This window comes from Leptidea sinapis, chromosome 20, assembly GCF_905404315.1.
Source record: "Leptidea sinapis chromosome 20, ilLepSina1.1, whole genome shotgun sequence".
In the NCBI taxonomy this organism is placed as follows: domain Eukaryota; kingdom Metazoa; phylum Arthropoda; class Insecta; order Lepidoptera; family Pieridae; genus Leptidea; species Leptidea sinapis.
In genome coordinates this window covers 3207024-3230278 of record NC_066284.1, presented here as the reverse complement: position 1 = coordinate 3230278, position 23255 = coordinate 3207024, and the positions used below count along the sequence as shown (strand labels likewise).

Here is a 23255-nt window from a genome sequence, read left to right as displayed (position 1 = left end):
ATGGTGTTGTTGAGCATTCCGAGTATTCACTTTTCAAAATCATTTTAGTATAACCACGTATAACTCTATTTTGTATCTATTTAGTATGACATCCGAAAGTGGACAGGAATCGCGAGTGCGGCAGAACTATTTCGACTCGCTAAGGACAAAAGTAAAATTACAAAGCTGACTGTCAACCTTCGCTAGTCGGAGAGGCACGCGAAGAAGAAGTATGACTATGTCCGTGCCGTAGGACAAGGGTCATCAAATAATAAACAATAACTAGAAAATAACGACTCTACCTCAATGATATTATAATATTAAATATCATTGCTCTACCTGACGTTTTTGCTCAAATTGTGATTGTCATAGCTGTAACACTAGAAAAATAGAATCTTGTTACTAATTCTAGCTATGATTCCAGGACAATACGCCATGGGTACTTTAAATGAAAGCGCGTACACCTTTCTAAAAGGCCGACAAACCTCTTACAAGACTTATTCCTCTCTTTCTGCCTTCCTTCCGTAACAATTAAAAAATAAGTAAATCGAATTGGCTCAACAGCTGATTTTGAAACGGATAACCATTTTCAATGTTACATTCGGTTTCTTCTCTCTCAGCGCGCCATTGGTTTGCGAAGGGACGGTACTGATTTAATTAACATCATATAATTTGTGACTTACATTTATACAATCATGAAGACTGTGCGCCGACATTCAGGATAACAAAGAACTGAAACAAAGAGGATGCTTTTTTTATAAGCAGTTTCAAATTACAAATTACTAATTAAATTAATAAAAATAATATGTTAAATTTTTTTTTTTTATTTGACTACGATCGGATGTTCGTGATTTCGCTCGCGAAGATTTCAATTTTTTGACACAATAATCAATGAAAATCGCATCGGTTTGGAAGTTTCTGAGATTAGCGTGAACAAACAAACGGTTTAACTTACGCTTCAATTCAAATCACTGAAACCTTTTCACTCTCGAGATGACAACAAAATATCAATCCATACAAAATACACAGAAAATTAAATATTCTTTTTTGATCACATTTTTTTATATTTTAAGATTTATACTGCTATTAGGAGAGGAGATACATCCAACAAACCAAAGATCATGATCAATCAGTTAATAACACGACTTTGTTATAAATATAAATCCTTTTAGATAACATTATGGCAAAATTATTTGAAAAGCGTTACGATATTGGTATGCATAACCCACGTAGTGCAGCTCTGGCTCGGTTCCTTACCTTCTTCCTTAAATACTCATTTATATTAACTAACTAAGCCAACTAGATATCAGTTCCTAAGAATATATTGTTTGAAATACTCATTTATAAACCAACAATATCTCATTTCATTTATTTCTTCCACTTCCTTTTTCGGCTATCTTCAGATAGGCTGTAACCAGTGCTGTCACACAGTACCCAACAGATAATATTATCTCCAAGCCAAGATTTCAAATATCACCCATAAACATAATCCTCAAACTTGGAGACTTGCCTGCGTGTTGCAAAACAATGTTCTCAACGTTATTTAGAATATTTATTTATTTACGCAATCCAAACAGATTACAATAATCTCTAGCATAATGGCCTTATTAAATTACATTTAAATCTCATTGCAATCCCACACAGGGTCGCACAGCTTGAATAATAAGATTTTAAAAATCAGGCACGCGAAGAATTTGTCATAGATAAACTACAAAATTCCTAATCTATTTAATTATTTAACTTTGTATATTAAAAAACAACGAAAATCTCGAATCAAGAACATATATGTCTAATTTTGCTATTTCATTATATGAGCAACACATTGTTATGAATTTTCGAAGTATCCATCTTTCTTGTCTAAGCTGAATAAAAAAAACATCTGAAAGTCGATAATCGAATGTTTTTTAAAAGAAAGAAGAACTACATAGGTACCATGTGACAAAAGTTTCATTCAAAAATCTCAAACTATGTAGGTTCTATGTCTATTCGAAGTACCTATTACAATAAAACGGCAATTTCATACTTTAACCTCTATTATCTTATATATTTCAACAATGCAATTCTTGTATATAAATAATATATATATATATATATAATCTGAATCTCCAAAACGGCTCCAACCATTTTAATGTATGATAGTATTGTATATAATGATTTAGAAGTGTATTTTGTAAAATTTGCACGTCATAATTGTGGCAAACATGTACTCTATAATATTAATTTATGTAACATCAATCTAACATATTTATGCAAATAAAAACTTTGACTTTGACTTTGAATGAAATTTAGTATACAGGTAGTTTCGCGGGCGAGAAGTCAATCTAGCTAGGTTTCGATTCTAAATGTAGTTTTATCCGATTTTTTAATGAGAAACAGCTACAATAACATTAGAAAACAAAGGTAAATTTCGCCACTATATACAAGACTATAATAAACAGCTCAGATGGGACATTGGGTGATCCGGAAAGCAGAAGACTCCGATTCGAATCCAGATGTCCTATGAATTTTTTTTTTCTGTTCAAGTTTTGTTCCTTTCTAAAAATCCGAGCAAGGCTCGGTCGTCCAGATATGTTATGTTTATCTAAGATACCAAAGCGAGGGAATCTATGTTGGAATGTAGATTTTTGTGGAGGCTCAACAAATCTTGTCGAATATAGAGTGGAGTCATACAGAAACATTTCTCAATCGAGCAGGAATAACTCCACGAAAGCAACAATAGAATAATCAACGGAGCGTTAAAATCCCAAGTACCATCCTAGGTGAACAAATCAAGCAGTTATATAACTGTGTCGCCTCGGCCATGTCGTCGTAGAAACTGATTACAGACGATTATTAATGCACGCCGGTGGGTCGCGTCCAATGAACGGCCTACGGAGATGAGTTAAATGCTTAATTTCATTTATCTCGGCTTTCAATGCTCACTATTAAATGCCTGCCCGGGAATATTTTAATGTTTTAATTAAATCGTTTTAATTAAATGGAGTCGGTGTCAACCAAGATTTGTTACACAAATTATTTAATTGCCAAATTGGCACGAGACTCTCGAGTCTCGTGCCAGATTTTGGCGAGACAACACGTCCTGAGGATGCCTCGTGTAGAGGCGAAACACGTGTCGAATTGTTTTAAAGACAAATATTGGCGGAATTAACACTAAAGAAAACTTAAATAATTTGTATAATTATGGATTTCCGCAAAGTAACGCCTTATTCAATAAAAGATTTGTTACTACATACATAGTTAGAGGTGAGATGTGCTTGAGTCGTGAGGAGGCGAGAGGCGAGAGCGGGTCGCGGCGGAAGGACACCGATTCCAAAAATAACAATAATCGTAACTAGAATTAGATTAATTAATTAGATTGTATAAAAATACGCAATTATTTTTATACTTTTTAGTGCACATTATATCTATTGTTTTGGAATAGTGTTTTTGAAGCCGGTTGTTTTTTTGTTAATTTTTTTTTATATTTTCATAACTAATAGATACTTCAAATTAATTACTAATAGTTTTCGATTCGTTTAAGGCGTATGCATAACTACCTTTACATTAAAGAAGAAATGGAATTAGTTTATTTAATAATTCTTTCACCCAGAAACATTTTCAAGTGTAAAATCATCATATATACGACGCCTATTTCTGCCGTGAAGCAGTTATGTGTAAGCTCTACCTTGTTTCGGTCTGTAGGGTGCCGTAGCTAGTGAAATTATAATTGATAAATTATGTCTCAAGGTGACGAGCGCAGTTGTAGTGCCGCTCAGAATTTTTGGGTTTTTCAATATTCTTTAACGGCACTGCATTGTAATGGGCAGGGTGTATCAATTACCATCAGCTGAACGTCCTGCTCTTATCGTCCATTATCTTATGAAGCACCGTTGTTAACTAGGAAAATACAACACATACCGCATCAACAGCATCGCATTTACCTGTAACAATTTCCTGCCGTCAACGCGCAAGCCGCGCGTTATAAATCCAACCAACTCTGACTATTTCTCTATATTTCAGCACAGCAATAAAGATCAGACGATATCTTCATTACTGCGCCCGCAATAGATACCGAAATAATTACGAAGAGCGCAAGCCTTCCAACTGTGATCAAGTTAATTCTGCACATTATGATACTACACTAGAAATGCGGGAATATTACCAAGCATTCATTAAGTTGAGTAAGCATATTTAGGGCATTTTAAAATAGTGAAAAAAGCCATTCAAAATATTTGAGATCAAGAGGCCGTGGAGGTTTTTGATATTAAAACCAATAACCAGACATGAAAAAAAAGGTATCTAAAATGAAGCGTTGGAAAACCTTAGCAAATAAAGATTCTGGAAACTACTTAAAAAAGAGTGTGCTTAAAGACCACACGACTTAAGTAAAATAAAATATTAATTTATAAAATTGTTCAAGAACGAAATGAAATTACGAAATAAAATCAAAGTTTGTGCTGGGTCATATGGTAGCAGTGAAACTTCAACGGACAATGTTTATAAATAAATATTAAAAAAAAATAGCTATTTTAAAAAAACCTTATCAAAAAAAACTATTACGTCATTTTGTTATATAATATTATTATACATAATAAAAAAATATGTTAACAAAATTCAAATTCGCCTTCGCCTCGCCCAGTCATACTTTGATAAACTGCATAATCCTTAAAAAGTAGAAAACCAAAAATGGTAGTTATAGACGAATCAGTTAGTTTGATAATGTTTATGGATTATAATACTGACAATGAGCAAGTTACGTTACCAAATTATAACTCAAACATTAGAAGGAAAAAGTTCTCTCATTTAAGTCAACACTTCTTAAATCTTCATGCAAAAAAATCCATTATCACAAGCAGTTGAACGACTTGGCTTAAGCTGACAACAATAACGTCTTTAGTATTACAAAATGTGGGTTCACAGAACCAAATAAAAATGATGACGAAACCGCTGAGGTTAATGGCAATCCACTTTGTCTAGACGAACATACAACGAGCAATAACGTTAGAAATACTGAAATAAAATCTATAGCTGCTAATGTCTATCCGATATCCGATAAAGGTGATACGTAAAGTTATAATAATTTTGTAAAGTCAAGAACAGTACAACGTGTTTTGTTCTGTTATAACATACAATTTTATATTGAAAAGTCAATCTAAGAAATGAAATAAATTACGTTAATTTTTAAGAGCTTTAATGGTTCTGTGAATGTTATCACTGATTTATATAAACATTCTAATCGTCATTGTAATGTGGAAAATTAGTGAACACATTTTAAAATGTTTGTTATAAGTAACTAAATCTGACATATTTTCAAAATACTACTAAGAGTTGCTAGTTTTGCAAAAATCACAGTAAAAACATTTTTAAAATGTTCAAATCCAAATACACTTTTGTACCAAGCAACTTTACTTTTCTCACAAAATTTAATGCCTCAGAAGAATTTAAAACGAAGTTACCACAGTCTACGAAAATCACAACAATCTGTGACAAATATGAAAATAAAAATGTAAATAAAGCTGATTGCTGCAAATTAACTACATGTAATAAGTATTGCCTAAAAATAATATTAAGTTAAAAACTACTTAAACTACTAACTAACTTAAAAGAAGGTCAAAAACAAAAAAATACCTGTCATCTCGTTGAAGGGTCACGTATACAGTGAAAGTCGCGGCACGTTTAAAATTTTTGAAGAGTAACATTGTTGTAAGAACAATAGAGTTTGGAGGAGCAACATCGCACGCATTGAGTAATTTGTCTCGATTATATAGATAGCTGGTATAGAAACACGAAATAAATCATAGTAATTCCGTTGTCTCGTGTGCCGCATGAGTTTTGTGAAATGATACGCTACAATGGTAATTGTACGTTCGTGAAAGATTGTGGTGCTGCAAAAATTGTGGTAGTTATTTAAGGATTTCGCGTGCGACCTATAATGATATTTGTGTATCATTCAGTTATTGGTTAAACTGAGCGGTTTGAACTTTCCTTTTCACGGATGATAGAAACCCATATGAAATAAACGATATTATTAGAGCTATTGAATAAAAAAATTGACGTTACATCTATGTATATATATTTGTTTACAAATTGATAAAGTAAATATGGATGAAAAGCTTAACGCAAACTTAGATGAAAATGCGAGTCAAAAATATCACTGAAAATTGTGATATTTAAAAGCCGTGACGAAAGTAGAAATTATTGTGTATGAGTTTCCGTCAAGTTTAGCATAATGTTACGTTTGAACGTTATGTCGTGTATATTCTGAAGTCTATGGGTTATTTGTTGGAGACTACAACAAAAAATATACATTCGAGTTTATAATGATTTATTAAACTATCAAACATAAATTACAATCACAAATAGGATGTGCAACGAATACCTCTATAATTTAGCGATAAATCACAACAAATCTTTAATTAAAACAGTGTTTACGTTAGAAAGCATACAAGTGAAAGAGCGTGTACACCGTATAGCAGATATTCAATAGGTCATTAGTGAGAAATGAGACAATATTGTCTGAGCATCGCTCGCTTCGCCAGTACCGGCCAGTCCTGTCTATCGTTATAGCTTGCTGAACTCATTAATCATAGCATGCTCATCATCACAATATACATTTACTGAGTATTGTCTTATATTTAAAACACGTTCGTTTCTGTTATGTTTTTTATACCTTTGCTCAATAAAAATACTGTAGACGATTTTTTATGAACGTTGTTTTTTATGAATATGAGAATAAGTGACAGATCGTGCAAATCTGATGTTAAGCAGTACTCGATACTATCTGCTCATAACAGTGACCACGACAGTATGATAAGTGTCGTGTATCAGTCCCTAAAAACATTTTTTATAAGACGTTTTTGACAAAAAGGTACCGTAAAGTACGGTACCGTACAACCGTACGGTACCGTACTCTAATCGTTAAAATAAAATAATTTTAACTTTTCTGTTTACGAAATAATTAAGATATTCAAAGAGGTCAACAAATCCTTAAGAGATTATAACAATTCATGTACCGTAAAGGCAGTTTCTTCAAACGATAATGGAAATGTAAGCTTGAATATCATCACCAAATACAATTAAAATAAACGACACGGCGCGACAGAATAACTGATCATAGAACTTGATTAATATATTACGAGAGAATACGATGAAAGAAACCGGTAATGGTACGACAACTATCGAAATCCGATTGTGTGAGTTTAGAATAAATTAAAACTAATCGACAACGGACTCTATGGGAATGTTAAAAATTCGTTTAGTATTCAAATGATCGTGATTAGCGAAATTAATATGGGACAGCTTCTATATTTTCAACACTAATGAGTAGAGGCGAGTAAACAGATTTTAAGCCCAATGACTCAAGATAATAGTGACACAATGACTAAGATCGCGATTTAAACTCAGTGACCGATTAACTAAAAGTACGCTATAATTATTGTATTAGAATACCCGTGAACTTATGGTGAATAAGCGCTGGATAGGTAACACAGGAAGTAGAAACATAAGTTAGCCTGCAACTCTACTAACAAGCGGAAAAATCACAAAAACACAATTTTGGAAGTCATAGTTTAGTTCTCAGTAAAACAAATTTGGTGAGATAATACCTAAGTTCTTTAATTTTTATGGAATAAGAATCGAAAGAAATCGACAAATATGTACTTTATAGTGCGACTGATGTTAGATTTTTCACTCTTCTTATCGTATCCATTACAGTAGTAGATATCACTGTGGTAGTTTGCGACATTGAGTATCAAATTATGCATTAATAGAATCGGTAGTAATCGGGCATTTAGTAAGTGGCAAATATACTACAGCAAGATCTATTATTACGCTGATCCAAGTTCAGGCATCCGTAGTATAAATAACGAAAACATCCATGTTATCAAAAAAAAAATGAATAATCTCAATAAAGCATCACAAGCAAATCAATGTCATTCATATGCCAACGATATCAAACAAAGCACGTGGTATTGAAACGTCAATACGAAGATAAAATCTGAAGACCCGATCGTTAGGACAACTGGGCTGCACGTCAGTTAACTTTGTGAGGTCTCACGCATCGCTTATTCAATTATAGTGAGCAGATACCCGACAACCTAAAAGCTCCCACTTTGTGTAAAACAAAATAAAACACGACCATTAACACATGCGAGATTTAACTGAAGATTAGACGAACCTTAAACCGGAACAGACAGGCACTGACCACGCGGTGGATTTGAAGATGAATGGCTAATACGAAATCGTGATCCGTCAATAAGAACTTGTGATGCAGTGAACACGAAAATATATGTTTGTAGAATAAAAGTCACAAGAGAAATATTCGATTGAAAAAACAAATCAGAGATATTAGTTGACTAGATCAATGAAATAAATTATGATAACTTTTTAATAGTAATCTAACTATATAGGAACGACAAATATCAAATTTTGACTAACAAACTATTGCAGTTTACTATAAGTGAGCCCATAGAAGAACAACTTTGCTGCGATGATAAACGTCAATATGTTCAATTACTTTAAAATACTCAACATTCACAAAAGCAGTCTTCAGTAACGCAAACAAGAAGAAATCTAGCAGCAATTTTGACAAACAAGTTGAATAACAATAATTAATCGTCGCCATAAATAGGTAGGTACTATGAATTTGTCGCCTCACTACTAGTCCAAAAACCTGAAGGGTGAACTTACAACTTAATGATGATTAATAACAGTTATTCACTAAGCCGTAATTCGAATATCAATTTGAAAAGATCGCGCACGTTGTACGGTGGTTCTCTGAATTCTCGTTGTATTCGAATGATTGACAAGTGCGGATCGATAGTATCTCGCGTCATAAATAACCGCCACCGCTAGTTAGTAGACATTCATCGGAACAAATATATCGCTTAAGATGTGAAGCCTCAGTAAACTATGATCAATTGTCTGGGGATTCCAATGGATGTATTGTGGGATACATTTTGTTATGTCTGTTTTTACTGCTCAAGATCGATAGACGGGCGGGCATGTAGCTAACTTGATTTCAGTCTTAAGCTAGTCCACATCAATGATGTATACACACACACACACACAATACAGGGTTATTTTAAACAGAACTATGTTTAAAAAGCCGATTTCAAAAACTAAAAAGTATAAATAACTTAATAAAGATTTAATTTAATACACCTCTTATGCAAACCTAATTACCTTTAATATAAATAAATGCTTTTATTTTTATGTGACTGACCCATAATTATGTATGTAGTTAAAGGTAGGTTACCTTGGCTGACTGCAAAAATATCAATAATTGTAACTAAGTTATATAATATTGTCGTAATAATGTGATGTTGATTGCAAAATAAGTTGATTATTAAAATGTAGAAGAATACGCAATTATATGTTTACTTTTTGTGCATATTATATTATTTTGGAAAAGGTTATTTGAAGTCGGTCGTTGTTATGTTTAAATTTTTACCACAGAGTAGGATGCTTACGTATTAATTTAAAAATGCAAGAGTGACCACCTTAGCTATGGTGTTAATCAAAGCGGAAAGCTAAAGTATTGATAAACTGGAAGTAACTAGCTCTAATGTAAATAAGGCCTCATCCTTACGTTTGTTATGGAAACTGTCAGACTGCAAACACCTAAGTGAACAGAAGCAGACAGACAACCTTAATTTTGAAATCCTGTGACCTTTCATGTAAGGCCTTTTTATGAGCACCGTACTACCGGTACGCCAAGCAGTCTTAGACGTCACTTTATTGATGCAACACCGCGCAATATTAAATAATGATAAACATTTATAACGTTTCCGTCCTCGCAATTATAAATTTATACACTCGGCTAATGAAACACGTATATTATTCGAGCATTCCCAGGGAAACCACTTCATTTCGCAAAACCAGTATGTGTGATGTAAATTATTACAAGTTCCACCAGTAAACAGTGCTGCGACATGTAGAAAGTATCAACACATTTTGTTTTACGATTATTAGGATATAACTTTTGCCCCACGTATTATATCATCTTAGAACATTGGTATACCTTATCAAAATCACTTCAAACAGCTTAATAGTGAAAATTTGTTACATGTGCAAATTTATGATCAATGGAACAACCCAAGACTAACTAAATTTTACCCAGTGACACTCATGCTAAAATCGGTAGCTTACTAAGATGAATTAAATATTCTATTGAATATCGATGACTGTTTTTTACTAACGATTTTCAAGTATAGTAATTTACATGTATTAGCTGAAGTTTAAGTTAAGGTACCTATTTCAACATATTTTTACTCTGTAAACTCTGACTCTAAAAGAAAAAATAAATTTTTAGCAGTAGCTACGTTGTTCGTATATTATAACGCTTTTTTCTCAGGAACGCTTGGCAGGAATTATTTTGAAAAAAAATCTTTTTAGGGTGCTTGAAATTCTACGCCTATAGAGCTCTTGCAATTAAATTGAATGAAAATTGGCGATTAGCAAGATCATGATCATCAGACGGAAGACGTCCGCTGCTGGTCAAAGACCTCCCCCAAAGATTTCTCTGACGATCGGTCCTGCGCTGCCCTCATGCAACACATTCCGGCGATCTTGACCACATCGTCGGTCCATCTAGTGGGAGGGCCTACCCACACTGCGTCTTCCGTAGCAAGATCAAGAACAGTTAAGGAAAGAAACTCGATTACCGTTATAGCAGATACATATTACGAACCAGAATACTTATTAACCGCTCAAATAAGGTAACTGGAAAACTGAAAAGCTGACTAAAAATTGTACTGTTTCAATAATTTCCTATGAAGTGTTTTGTTCTAATTCAAATCTTGTTTTTGTCATTTGATCACTAAGTGATGCGCAAGTCAGACTCGCACTTAACAACTTCTGTGTTTGAAGTGAAAACTTGTTTAGGTGCGCTGAGCCCTTTATTTTGTCGCTTAGATTTATGAATATAGAACAAACAATTATTGTATTTCATATTATTAACCTCATCCTTGATGTCGTGAGGTCTTAACAACACAACATCTCGCCCGCCACGTACCACGTACGTGTTTCCGATTTTCGAATTCACACTATGTAGAATTCGAAGCTTTATAAGGTCGACAACGCTCTTTTGATTCCTGTGGTGTTACGAGAGAGTATAGACTGCGGTGATCACATACTCTCATGTGACCTGTAGGTACGCTCGTTTTTATACTCCTCTTCAAAAAAAAAATAAAACAAATGTAATCTAAAAGATGTTAAAAGATAATAAAGAAATTTGGATTCCCTTCGCTTTTTACACTCTCGTAATGGAATATTGGTTAATTGTATACTGTTAATTCCTAAATTTATATTCATAGATATACAGACTCAATAAACAAATGATGTTAAAGAACCACGCATCACAAACTGCAGAAGATATCTGCCGATAAATCATAACCATATTAAAATTAGAACGTGAACCGTAAATAGAATTTGCATAATTCAGAGCGCCGATGGATAAATATGATATAAATTGGTGCAGAGGCGCCCGCGCACCGTGTGATAACTGTTTATAACGGAGCAAACGTCTGAGCAACAGCGACGATTTAAATTTCAAATCGCGTCTAGTCTCGGCTAGTATGAAGTATATACCTGGATGTGACAAGCAAATAACAATATCATGTACGAACTGTTAGGAATAAATGGGACGGAAACAAATTGTGTGTCCTTTTCAGAGTTTACTGTCTGTGACCAACAAGTCAGTTGTGATCGTAGTTTATTTGTAAAATTCTCATCATCAGTCATAAGAAACATAAAAATATACGTACGTTGGTATTAGTTGAAACACTCCGTGATTAGGATATTAATAGTGATTAAGAATTTAGTAAAAGTTTAAACATATCAGTCGAAAGTTCAAATTATCATTTTCGGAACGTAGACGAAAATTGACGAAAATTTACTACCATATTCTAGTGCTTTTTAATCGTCCGGATCATATGATTGTTTGTCCCTTTCGGTGTACGCGCATGGCAAATCTAGTTAGTACCTACTTCATCCTAGAGTCAGAACTTTATCGCCGTGAGAACTTCATCAGTTCGTATTGTTCCGGAGACATATTAAGAAAATTAAGATAAAAAAAGAACAGTTTGTATAGATATAATATATTGGTTCAGGTCACTATACCGGTAGATTTCATCGGCTGAATTGGGTTAATTTTATGTCGCTTGTATTTCAATATATGTACATTAACTATTGCATTGTTAATTAGGTTTAATAAAACAATTACAGCGTATTCTTTACTAAGCTTTATAATCCTATATTTAAAACTCTATTGTTCGGTAAGTAAATGCAGATTTATAATAGTCAAAAGATATTAATTAGACTTTTACATATCATTCTCGCCCGTTTCGTCATTTTCTCTCAAAAAAATAAAAATAAATTTACATATTATACTATTATATATTTAATATATACTATTTGGTCACACGTGGAATTACTGGGACACCCGCCGTTATAGCCCCGACCTTGACCTTGCGATTTTTATTCAACTACGCTATGTTTCAAATGGCAATCGAAGGATAAATGAACAAAGTGCTTTACTCAGTGGTTACATCGGATGCAGCAGTGTATGGACGTGAATGGGCCCTTTTTTGAGAAGATATAGATAAAAAACCTAATAACTTGCTAGTTTAATCAGTTTTTGATTTTTCCAATACCTTTCATTGCACATATATAAAAAGCTGTTACAAAATACTACCAATTTTTAGAGATACTCGGGCAAAACTTGGAATTTTTTTGACAGCTATATTTTCATTATGAGTCAAGGAATTAAATTACTGTTGAAGAAACAATAAAGATGTTGTAAAATGCTGGATGACATCAGCTGATAATTCGTCACAACGTGAGCGGCAGATGTCTTGACCGGACGTTACTCACACAAGCGTTTGATATGAACGTACGAAAACGTGTGCGAAAATGACGGAGATATTAGCTGTAATTGGGGATATCCTGTTGCTCTGCTATCAAACTAGATTGAAGCATTAATAGACAATTAAGACTTCAGATTACCCTATGAAGATTTTAAGAGCCAATCATGAATTTTCTATGATAAATTTGGAATTTACATGAAAAAACATCAATAAACTACTGGTTTGTCTGTTCTACTCTTCAATTACATGCTGAAAAAAACAAGGTTTATCACAGATATAAACCAGAATATTATCTTATTTTTATTTGCCCTAATTATATGTGCAATGCGAGACTCTTGAATAATTTTTTAAGAAAAAGGTATATACAAACATAGTAATTTTCTCGATAGGTATTGATTCGCGCATCTTCGTTATTGAAGATGAATTATGCAGATTGTGTGCATAATATTGCTATAGAAATAAATCTAGCTGATAGAAAAACAATTACAGACGAGTTCGTTTATACCACTGTTTAAAAATATATATTTTTATTTATTTATTTATAAAATCTACAGCACATAACATCACTTATTTGCTAAAGTATTGTATAACAAAACATGGGCCAACAGAGATTTTATATTATTTAGGCAAGACAAAATTCTTAAGTAGCTTCCTAAAGATAAATTGAAACAAGAAAAACAAAGTGAGTACGTTTAACATTAAGTTTACTTACGTGCGTGTGTGTTTGGGGTATGTGTGGGTATGTGGGGTCGTGTGGTTATGTGGGGTATGTGTGGGTATGTGTATTTCTTATGTGGGGCATTTGGGTATTATGATGAGAATTTTATAGGAAATTTAATCGCAACATTAGTTATTTTGACTGTCGTAATTGTTTGATATTATATATTTAACATTTTGGATGAATTTATTTTTGGTTAGACAGAAAATATCTAATCCTGGAAATGATGTATTACAAAGGTGTGGAATGCGGCACGTTGGACGATTTTGAGAATATGTCGAGTGACAGTGCGGTATGAAAAACATGGGAGTATGGCGGGTGCGACGGGTTGGTGCTTGTAGCTTAAGAGTAGCATTTATTAGTTCTGGGCTATCTAAGTTGCTGTTACAGATGTCATATAGTAAGGACATATCTGATAACATTCTCCTATCTTTGAGAGTAACTAATTTGAAATGCTTACACGAAATTTAAATACTAGCGGCCCGCTCTGACTTCGCACGGGTATAAAATATATAGCCAATGACAATCACTGAAAAAAATAGGGACAACACGCTCCAGCCGGAACCGCCGCAAACGCTACGTCCCGCAATTTATTAATCTGTAATATCTTCGAAAATATTCATTTAAACCATATGCTGTAAATGGCCATATAAATCTATATTAAATCAACAATGTATTAAGGATATTTAATTAGATAAGGATTAATGCTGTATTGGTTAAAATCGCTTCGAGAATTAGCCATTATTTGTTGTAAAAAGTAAATGACAAAAAAATGTTATGGGATATCCATAAGAGATAGACATATACCATAGCGAAGTTTTCTGTAGACCTTGCCAATGTTTCGTACCTACGTTATTTTGATAAATCTCGTAAGGTTCAGCCTGCGTTTGCAATGTAAGCGGAAAAAAAATAATTATTTACGACATCACATTAGAGAATTCAAAAATAGCCGTATTTCTCCACTATTTAATGGATGTAATTATACCACTATGCGTAATTTTAAGAAACCCTCAACGTTGTTACTTTTATACAAATCGCTTGTACGATCACAACTTGAATATGCAGTTTCTATTTGGAACCCACTTTACAGTAAATACATACAGTATCTTGAATCAATACAAAAAAGATTTTAACGCAGTATGCATTACAGATGTACAAAAGCCAATATTTCGTATGATCAATTGCTTGAAAAATACAATATTCTAGATTTAAAAGCCAGACGTGAACAACTTGAAGTAATGCTTCTATATGATATATGCCATAATAAATATGATTGCATTGATCAAACACGCAAGCTGTATTACCGAGTTCCTGTACGTCATCTCTCTAGGGCTACACGCGCTCATCAACTTTTTGCCTTAAAAAAGTGTCGTACAAATGCTGGCATGCGCTCTCCAATTCATAGGATGGTCTCATCTTATAACCAAAACCTCCTTGACATTGACATACTAGAAACAAGAGTGGGTACCTTTAAGAAACTGATATTTAATTATACACGTACAAATTATTTAAGTTTTCTTGTTAATTCCGCCAATATTTGTTTTTAAAACAATTCGACACGTGTTTCGCCTCTACACGAGGCATCCTCAGGACGTGTTGTCTCTCCAAAATCTGGCACGAGACATTAAGTCTCGTGCCAGATTTTGTATATTTATAATTTGTATAATTATGGATTTCCGCAAAGTAACGCCTAATTCAATAATTTTTTTTTTTTGATTATACATGTATTTATATTATAAGAATTGTAATTATTAAGTAAGATGTCATGTATAGTTGTTTGTTGTTCCCAATAAAAAAAATAAAAATACATATAAACCATTCTCTTCAATCACTCTATCTATTTAAAAAAGCGCATCAAAATCAACGGATTTAAGCATACATAGGGATATAGGGACAGAGAAAGCGACTTTGTTTTATACTAAGTACTGTTTATATATATATGTATATATAATGTTCTCAATATTTATGCATCAACTTTATTGATTTTCATAGTTGTCCTTTATATTACTATCTTTAAAGTTGTTACTTCTATGAAGCTATAAAACAAAAACTTTATCGCATAGGTCTAATTAAAACACTTATGAATGTTACAGTTATTAATTTTACCGTGTACTGCGACTCTGCAACCGTTGAGTGGATAAGTGTGAAAAAAAACCTCAAAAATGTTATTAAGTACAGTCGGATGCATCCGCTAACACTGTGCATCAATAAAGGTATTTCATGAATATTATATACATCAAAGAATGTTTTTATAGATACCGTTTAAGAGCATGCAGGTTGCTCATGCTCATCTCATGCCTCTCAAACGGACGGTAATTCATTAATTAAGCAGAATGCTGAAACAAAGGTGTATACAATCAGCGCCACATTAAAGCATGCTAATGTGGTGGTAGATGGAAGCACCAGATTGGGACACATAGTGCAGTCACGTTGTTCCTATTAGCTGCTAAAGTGGGTTTGACATGCAACTGCGATCGTTCAACAGCTATAGCTGACGATAGACAACAATAAAACAATAACGAAAAAAGGTATTCTATTATATTATACAAACACATTACAAGAACTAAATAATATGGGAAGCGATACAAAATATAAATATACACTGGCCTTCAAAAGTAAGTATCACATTTTTAAAATTGGGATAACGTTTTAAGTTCACAAGATATACTTTCGAAATAAAAAGGGCTCCAAAGAGAATTTAATTTTGTACATAAAAACTTTATAGTCGGTAACCTTCTTTTAAGAATTGGCTGAAAAAAAACTTCAAAAACACAACCATTCCTCTTTCAAAGTGGACGTTTCCGAATTACAATTTTACCATTCACATTTTTCTTTCTGCTTTAATTTTTTTTCAAGATCGATCGGTCTTGTTTTAAAAATTTATGCTAAAAAGCACATAACATTTATTTATCATGCCTCTTTCAGTTGAAGAATGTGCTAGGATCATGGCTTTTCTGGAACTAGTCATCAGTATGCGTCGCACTGCAAGAAGGGTGGGTGTGGCGGTACGAACGGTACAGGAGGTAAAGCGAAGGTACGAAGAGACAGAACACCATCTGAGGAGACCTTGTAATGGCAGACCCAGGTGTACCAGTGCCCGAGAAGATCGTTATATTATTTCCACTGTGTTAAGAAATCGCCAACAAAATGCAGTTGAAGTCCAGCAACAGCTACTTCAGACCCGGAGGGACTACATTAGTGACAGTACAGTGAGAAGAAAACTTTCTGAAACCCCGAAGACCAGCGAGTGGCCCAAAACTCGAGAGACAGCATCGAGTAGCGAGACTGCGATACGCCCGTGAACGCATGCAGTGGGATGAAGAAGAATGGTCAAGAATTTTGTTTGCAGATGAGTCTCGATTCTCCCTTTACACTTCTGATGGAAGGCGAAGTGTTTACAGGCGACCTGGTGTGCGATACCTTCAAGCCTGCATCTCAGAAAGAGTCAAATACGGTGGAGGCAGTGTACATGTATGTGCTGGCATGTCTTCAGAAGGTCGCACAGAGCTAGTAGCCATAGAAAATGGCACCCTCACTGGGCAAAGATATGCTCAAGAGATTCTCAATGAGTATGCAGGGCCGTATTTAGCAAATATGGGTGATGGATCGATGCTGATGCATGATGATGCCCGGCCACACACGGCTCATATCGTACAAGAGTATATTCAGGAGGTCGGTATCAGCGTGATGGCTTGGCCATCAAGAAGTCCTGATCTCAACCCGATTGAACACGCCTGGGATGAGCTTGGGAGGCTAGTCAGAAATCGCAGACCACCACCTACTACCCTCAGGGCACTAAAGCAGGCCCTGGTAGAAGAATGGGAGAATATTCCCAACATCGGCTCCGAAACCTAGTGTTCAGTATGCCAAACCGGCTCGAAGCTGTAATCAGAGCTCGAGGAGGCAATACCAGTTATTAAAAATTAAATAACATGTAATACATTTTAGTTGAATTTTTTTACACTAAACTAAAAAAGTCTATTTTCATTGTTTTATCTTTTTTAAGTTAAAAATGTTACTAATGTATAATTTTAGTTTCTAAGAATTAAAGCCTATAAAATTTGCAACAAAACGTTTTTAATCTTAAATCTCTACCTTCTATAGTTAAGAAAAAAAATAATTTGAAAAGTGTGATACTTACTTTTGCAGGCCAGTGTAGATGCGTCCTAATACATGTTTCACAGATACAATAATAACAAAAAAAAATCAAAGGTACTATTAGCTTAGTCTGCAAAAGTTAATTAACTTGCATGGTCTAATTTGAATTCAAAACATAAGTAAGTATGAATAATTTTGAATGTATGTTTAATATCGATCAAGAAAGACATTTGTAAGATCAATAGTTATATTCCCCAGCATGGGCACATGAAGACAATGGACACAGAGAAGAGCAAAGACCTGAATTATATAGGTACAGACCGTGATATTAGGCGTTTTAATGTTGCAGCCGTATTTTCGGCCCTCTGTGAAAATAATATCGGTTATATATTATTATAGGAGGATAAGACTTTTTGGGGGAAATTTATATATCCTCTTATGAAGCATTTACAATTTTATTCGTTTTTGATATATTCTTAATAACTCTATTATTTTTTCAATAATCATCTAGATACGATTCCAAATCGAATAACAACACAACTTCATTCATATTTTTCCTACATGGCTGAAAAAAGTTGAACATAAAGCACTTACGACTTTTCCCTATGCGTTGAACGGTAGTTAAGGTGGACCAAGAACAAGACAAGTTAGAAGAAGAATATTATTATTCATATTTACAGCCCAGTTATAAAGGCCCCATGAGCTCATGCAAGCTATGTGGCTGTCTGTAATATGAATACGAAACTTGTTCCATTTCGTAAATTAGCGTACAAGTTGGATCATTTAGTCTCATTGACATTACCACCTGCGTAGGCGGCACCGCGGGGCAATCAATGTTTCATGTATTTATAGTTATTGCTTTATTGGCATCCGTTGGTACTTGATTAAGACGTAATAGTCTATTCTGTATTATCTAATATATATATATAAATGAGGTGACACGTTGTTTGTCCGCGATGGACTCCTAAACTAATGAACGGATTTTAATGGGGATTACTTCATGGAGTGCAGTTGAGTCCAACTTGAGTGATAGGATAGTTTTTATTTCGATTTGGGCACCATAATTATTTTTATTTCCTTTTTTGTTTTGTATGGACATAATTTCTATGAGAGAATTTAGTGACGCACGGTTTGACAATTCTGCTGTGAAACAATTTCACTTAAACAACAGGGAGCATATTTTACGAAATAACTCTTGATGTTATCATAGGTTATTGACGAATTTAAAAAAACTATTATTTTATTTATTATGTACAGAACAACGTTTGTCGAGTCAGCTAGTAATTATATATATTTGTATAACAATACTGTGTATTTTCATTCAGTACTTAATCATCAAGGCCTCAATAAACAGAGTTATTTACGATTTAAGGTTAAATAAATAATGCATTAGGAAAAAAAGGAAAACATTGCAAAATAATGTTTCTTTTGATGGAACTCTATATTTGTGACTCTGACCAGTCACTTTTTGAACATTGTGCGAATTCTTGGTATTTTGCAAAGGACTTGCGAACGTTGCATAGAATTGATTAAAAAAACAATCTCTCAGAAAAATATTATAACAGTTTTATGAAACATTGAGTATTTCTTAGTGAATATATCTTGAAAATTAATAAAAACGCATATATTTTTAAGCTCATTCATATAAGTTAGTTAAGATTACTTCTAAACACTACGTCATACCGTAAACAACTAACTATGCCAGTCTTTTATGAATTAATACTTAATACTAATTACTACTAATTAATACTTTGAGTTCTTTCCTTAATATTAGAACATTCTGAGAAATCATTAATTTTATTCAAGAACAAAAATAAAGCTGCCTACTGTAAGACATTTATACTGAAACAAAGACATGTAAATAATTAGAATAACTTGATATGTTACCTAAAAAAGGGCCACTCACTTACAGTATATGGTAGCAGTAGTAAAATGGAAATACATTATGCAAAGCTTTTAAAATATTTAATATCATATTCATATTAGTTATGACATGAGTCATAATAACTCACAATCATGTGGGTTTTTAAATAAGATCGTCGTAAAATAGACAAGTTATTCACTCGGCAGGGTACCACGGATTTCATTTTGAACTATGTACTACATACGAAGACCTGTTGCCTCGTTACTACAATACTCAATATTTTCTAGAAAAACATTTAATCCTGCAGTAAAACGTGTAATATAGCAATCCAATAATGGTATTCCACGCACAACTCTTAGAAGGCACCTAAAAACAGGATCTGCCATGAATAAAATTGGCAGGTGGGATGCTGATTCTTTACCTGCAACGACCGTTGAGAATCCACCTGGAAGGTAAAACAAACACCTGACATACTCTGGTAATGAACAGCAACAACAAACATTATCAGTAGTTGGAGATCACTGTCACAGTCTCCTTTGATTATTGATCAATTAATAAAAGATGGAAATTTTTCATAAGTATTATCTTCTTCGGTTATCGAGCTATTTATTAATGACCAATCTACCATATTGACTATTTCAGAAAACCAACATGTTAAACCGCTACCAGCTGAAAGACCTACGCCTATTAATATATTCATTTACTTAACACTAGATTCGGTCAGAGTTTCTGAGTTGGGTGACGTTACTATAAATGCAGAAGTATTAGTCACGCCCCCTATTACGAGAACTTCGCCAGTTGAAAATTCCTTGCCAGACAATACCTACTGTCAGAGGCTCAAATATTTAATATAATAGCCCCATAGCGCCATTTGGACGTGGTGGCCAAAAATGAAACCAAGTAGAACCATTCGGCGAGAAAAAGTTCAATGGGCTGGAATACGCAACACATATTGGAACGCTGAAACGCAATTAAGTGCTGGAACAGTATACCATACCACCTTTCAAAGCCTCCTTTTCGGTTAGTAAAGAATAACAACAACATTCTATCTATGATAGCAGTTACAAGGATGCGGAAGTACTTATGTGTGGAAGATTTGTACTCTTATATATTTCCTTAAACATGCAACTGCTAACTGATTATTTGGAAAGCCCAAGACCATACCAATTAAGAATTAGAGAAGACATAAATCAACAGATCAACACAACAAACAGCAATAAAGCACAATTAAAGCACCAACGTCGCGTCATTTATCACGGGCGACGATCCAACAGCCGGAACGGAACGGGCCACTCGTACAAATCACAAAAACACCGTTACTCTAAAATCTAAGCCCACAAAAACATGACGAACACTCGTGCGCCGTACGGACTCATCATGCGGCCGCGATGCCAGGCTAACTACGAAAAAACCGGCTAAGAGTGAGTCGGAGTCGCATACAAACAGTTTTTTTTTAATGAAATGAAGGGATGAGACGAGCAGGACGTTCAGCTGATGGTAATCGATACGCCCTACCCATTACAATGCAGTGCCGCTCAGGATTCTTGAAAAACCCAAAAATTCTGAGCGGAAATACAATTACGCTCGTCACCTTGAGACATAAGATGTTAAGTCTCATTTGCCCAGTAATATCACTACGGCGCCCTTCAGACCGTAACACAGTAATGTTTACACATTACTGCTTCACGGCAAAAATAGGCGCCGTTGTGGTACCCATAATCTAGCCGGCTTCCTGTGCAAAGGAGGCTCCCACTATTAAACGCATAGGTATGTTCATATAGGATAATTTATATTTATACAGTTTATTCCTCATAACTTTTTATGAAATATGTATTTAAAACGCTTCAGCGTCCGAAGCATTTAGAAATACGCATGCCTTATTCGATTTCTGTTTTAGGAAGTGTTATTTCCCTTTGAATTTATAATAGAATGAAGGCGAATAAGGTATGTATATATGTAGTTTTGAACAGATAGATTCGAACACTCTATAAAAAGGTTTACAAAAAAAAAGCGCGGGAACGTAATAGTTCTTGCCGTACGCCATATTGAGTGGATATTGGATGCAGACTACTTAGTTTTGTATATTACAGCCATAGTAAAATACTCTATTGATTGAAAAGACTAGTCGTTGAGTTTCTTGTATTTTCTTCTTACGAGCTCTATTTTTTCGAATATATGATAGATTCGGTAATTTAAAAGAAATATTTATAAGACGCTTAGTTTATGCCTAATTGAATAAAGTTTAAGTGACTTTGATTTTGAAATACTCTTGTAAAAGTAACATATGTTTAAGTGCAATTTCACTAGGCTTTAATTTGTGGGTAATGAATGAAAGTGTGCCGCTACACTCGGCTATGTAACGCTGGTTCAGGAAAAATCAGCTCGAATCGACTAAGGGTTTGCGTACAGTCAGAGCAAAATTTACCAGAATGATTTATAAATAGGAAATGAATTTACATTATGGTTACATGTATAGAACATAACATAGTTGCATTTCGTATTATTAGCCTCGTCTTGATAAAATCTTTACTTTAGTCGTGTGGTCTTAAGTACATACCGTTTTTTTATTGCATGCCTTGGAATTCACCATTTTGGTGCGATATTATTCATCTAACCATTTTTTTAATTACATGCCTGTCTCAAGTAAGTCAAAACGTTTGAGTATTTATGTTCAATCTCTCTGCATACATCATATTTAAAATAGTTTGCAAAATAATAAGAGTGTCCGTATTAATTTAAAGAAGTGGCTGTGAGTTATTCCTATTCTAATTAAAGGCCAACTTTTTCAAAGTGGCGGTAAATGGCACGGAAAAATCTATAACTTTAAGTGATTGATTTTAATTTAAAAAAATGTCAAAATATTAATCTCTTATATAATTATGCGTCTAGATAGAGCCTCTTGCTACTAAACAACAGATGAAAACAAGCCCTGTCTATTACTTTAGTGTGCGTGACAACATACGTCTGGCACTCGTGATTTGTATGTCACTTTGTGTTAGTGTGCGTGCATTGCTCAAAATAGAGCATAACTCTAAATTTTTTCGACATTTTCACAGTGACAGTCTAGACGTATAAATGATCTAAGTTTTTAACTATATTAAGATTCCCTCAAAGAGTATGTCATTGAATGACTTTACAGCAGGAGCTCCCCACAGTCTTTCATTGTTTATCAACAATGGCTGCCTCACCTCGGTTTCCACGAGCCCCTATCATTCGGCACATCGGCGTTCTCACTTTTACAAACACTCCTCTATGACTAACGCGACATTTCATCTAAAAACTTATCTTGTGCTGCTGGCAATCTTAATCTTAATATATATAAATCCAGTGTCTGTTTGTTTCCGGATTTTATTGGGGATTACTTCATGGAGTACAATTTAGTCCAAATTGAGAGATAGGAAAGTTTTTATTTCGATTTGGGACCCATAATTATTTTATTTCCAATATTTTTTTGCATGGACATATTTTCTATGAGAGAATTTATTGATGCACGGTGTTGTTGACAGATCTGTCGTGAAACAATTTCATTATAACAAGAGGGAGCATATTTTACGAAACGAATTTAATTCGTAATATAAAAAACAAAACTTCAAGAGCCGCGTTGATGATTATTGAGCCGTGACGCATTCATGTTTCAGTTGAAATGACCGATTCAGTATTTTTAGTGAATATCTTTACCGAATATTTTTTTAGAATCCTTTCATCATATCCATTATAGAAGAGGTGGATGAAGAAGTTTGTTTATTAATTT

General features: G+C 33.9%; 1 protein-coding gene across 7 annotated transcripts in view; it reads right to left on the bottom strand.

The window, feature by feature from the left end:
- Positions 1-23255, bottom strand: part of LOC126970325 (protein N-terminal asparagine amidohydrolase) — a 135926-nt gene that overhangs the window by 47639 nt on the left and 65032 nt on the right. For 5 of the 7 annotated variants that reach the window (XM_050816173.1, XM_050816174.1, XM_050816176.1 and 2 more), the window contains one exon: positions 663-711. The exons of the other annotated variants lie outside the window; for them this stretch is intronic. The gene's annotated coding sequence lies outside the window, so the exon portion shown is untranslated. The remainder of the gene's footprint in view (positions 1-662; positions 712-23255) is intronic. 7 annotated transcript variants of the gene reach the window in all.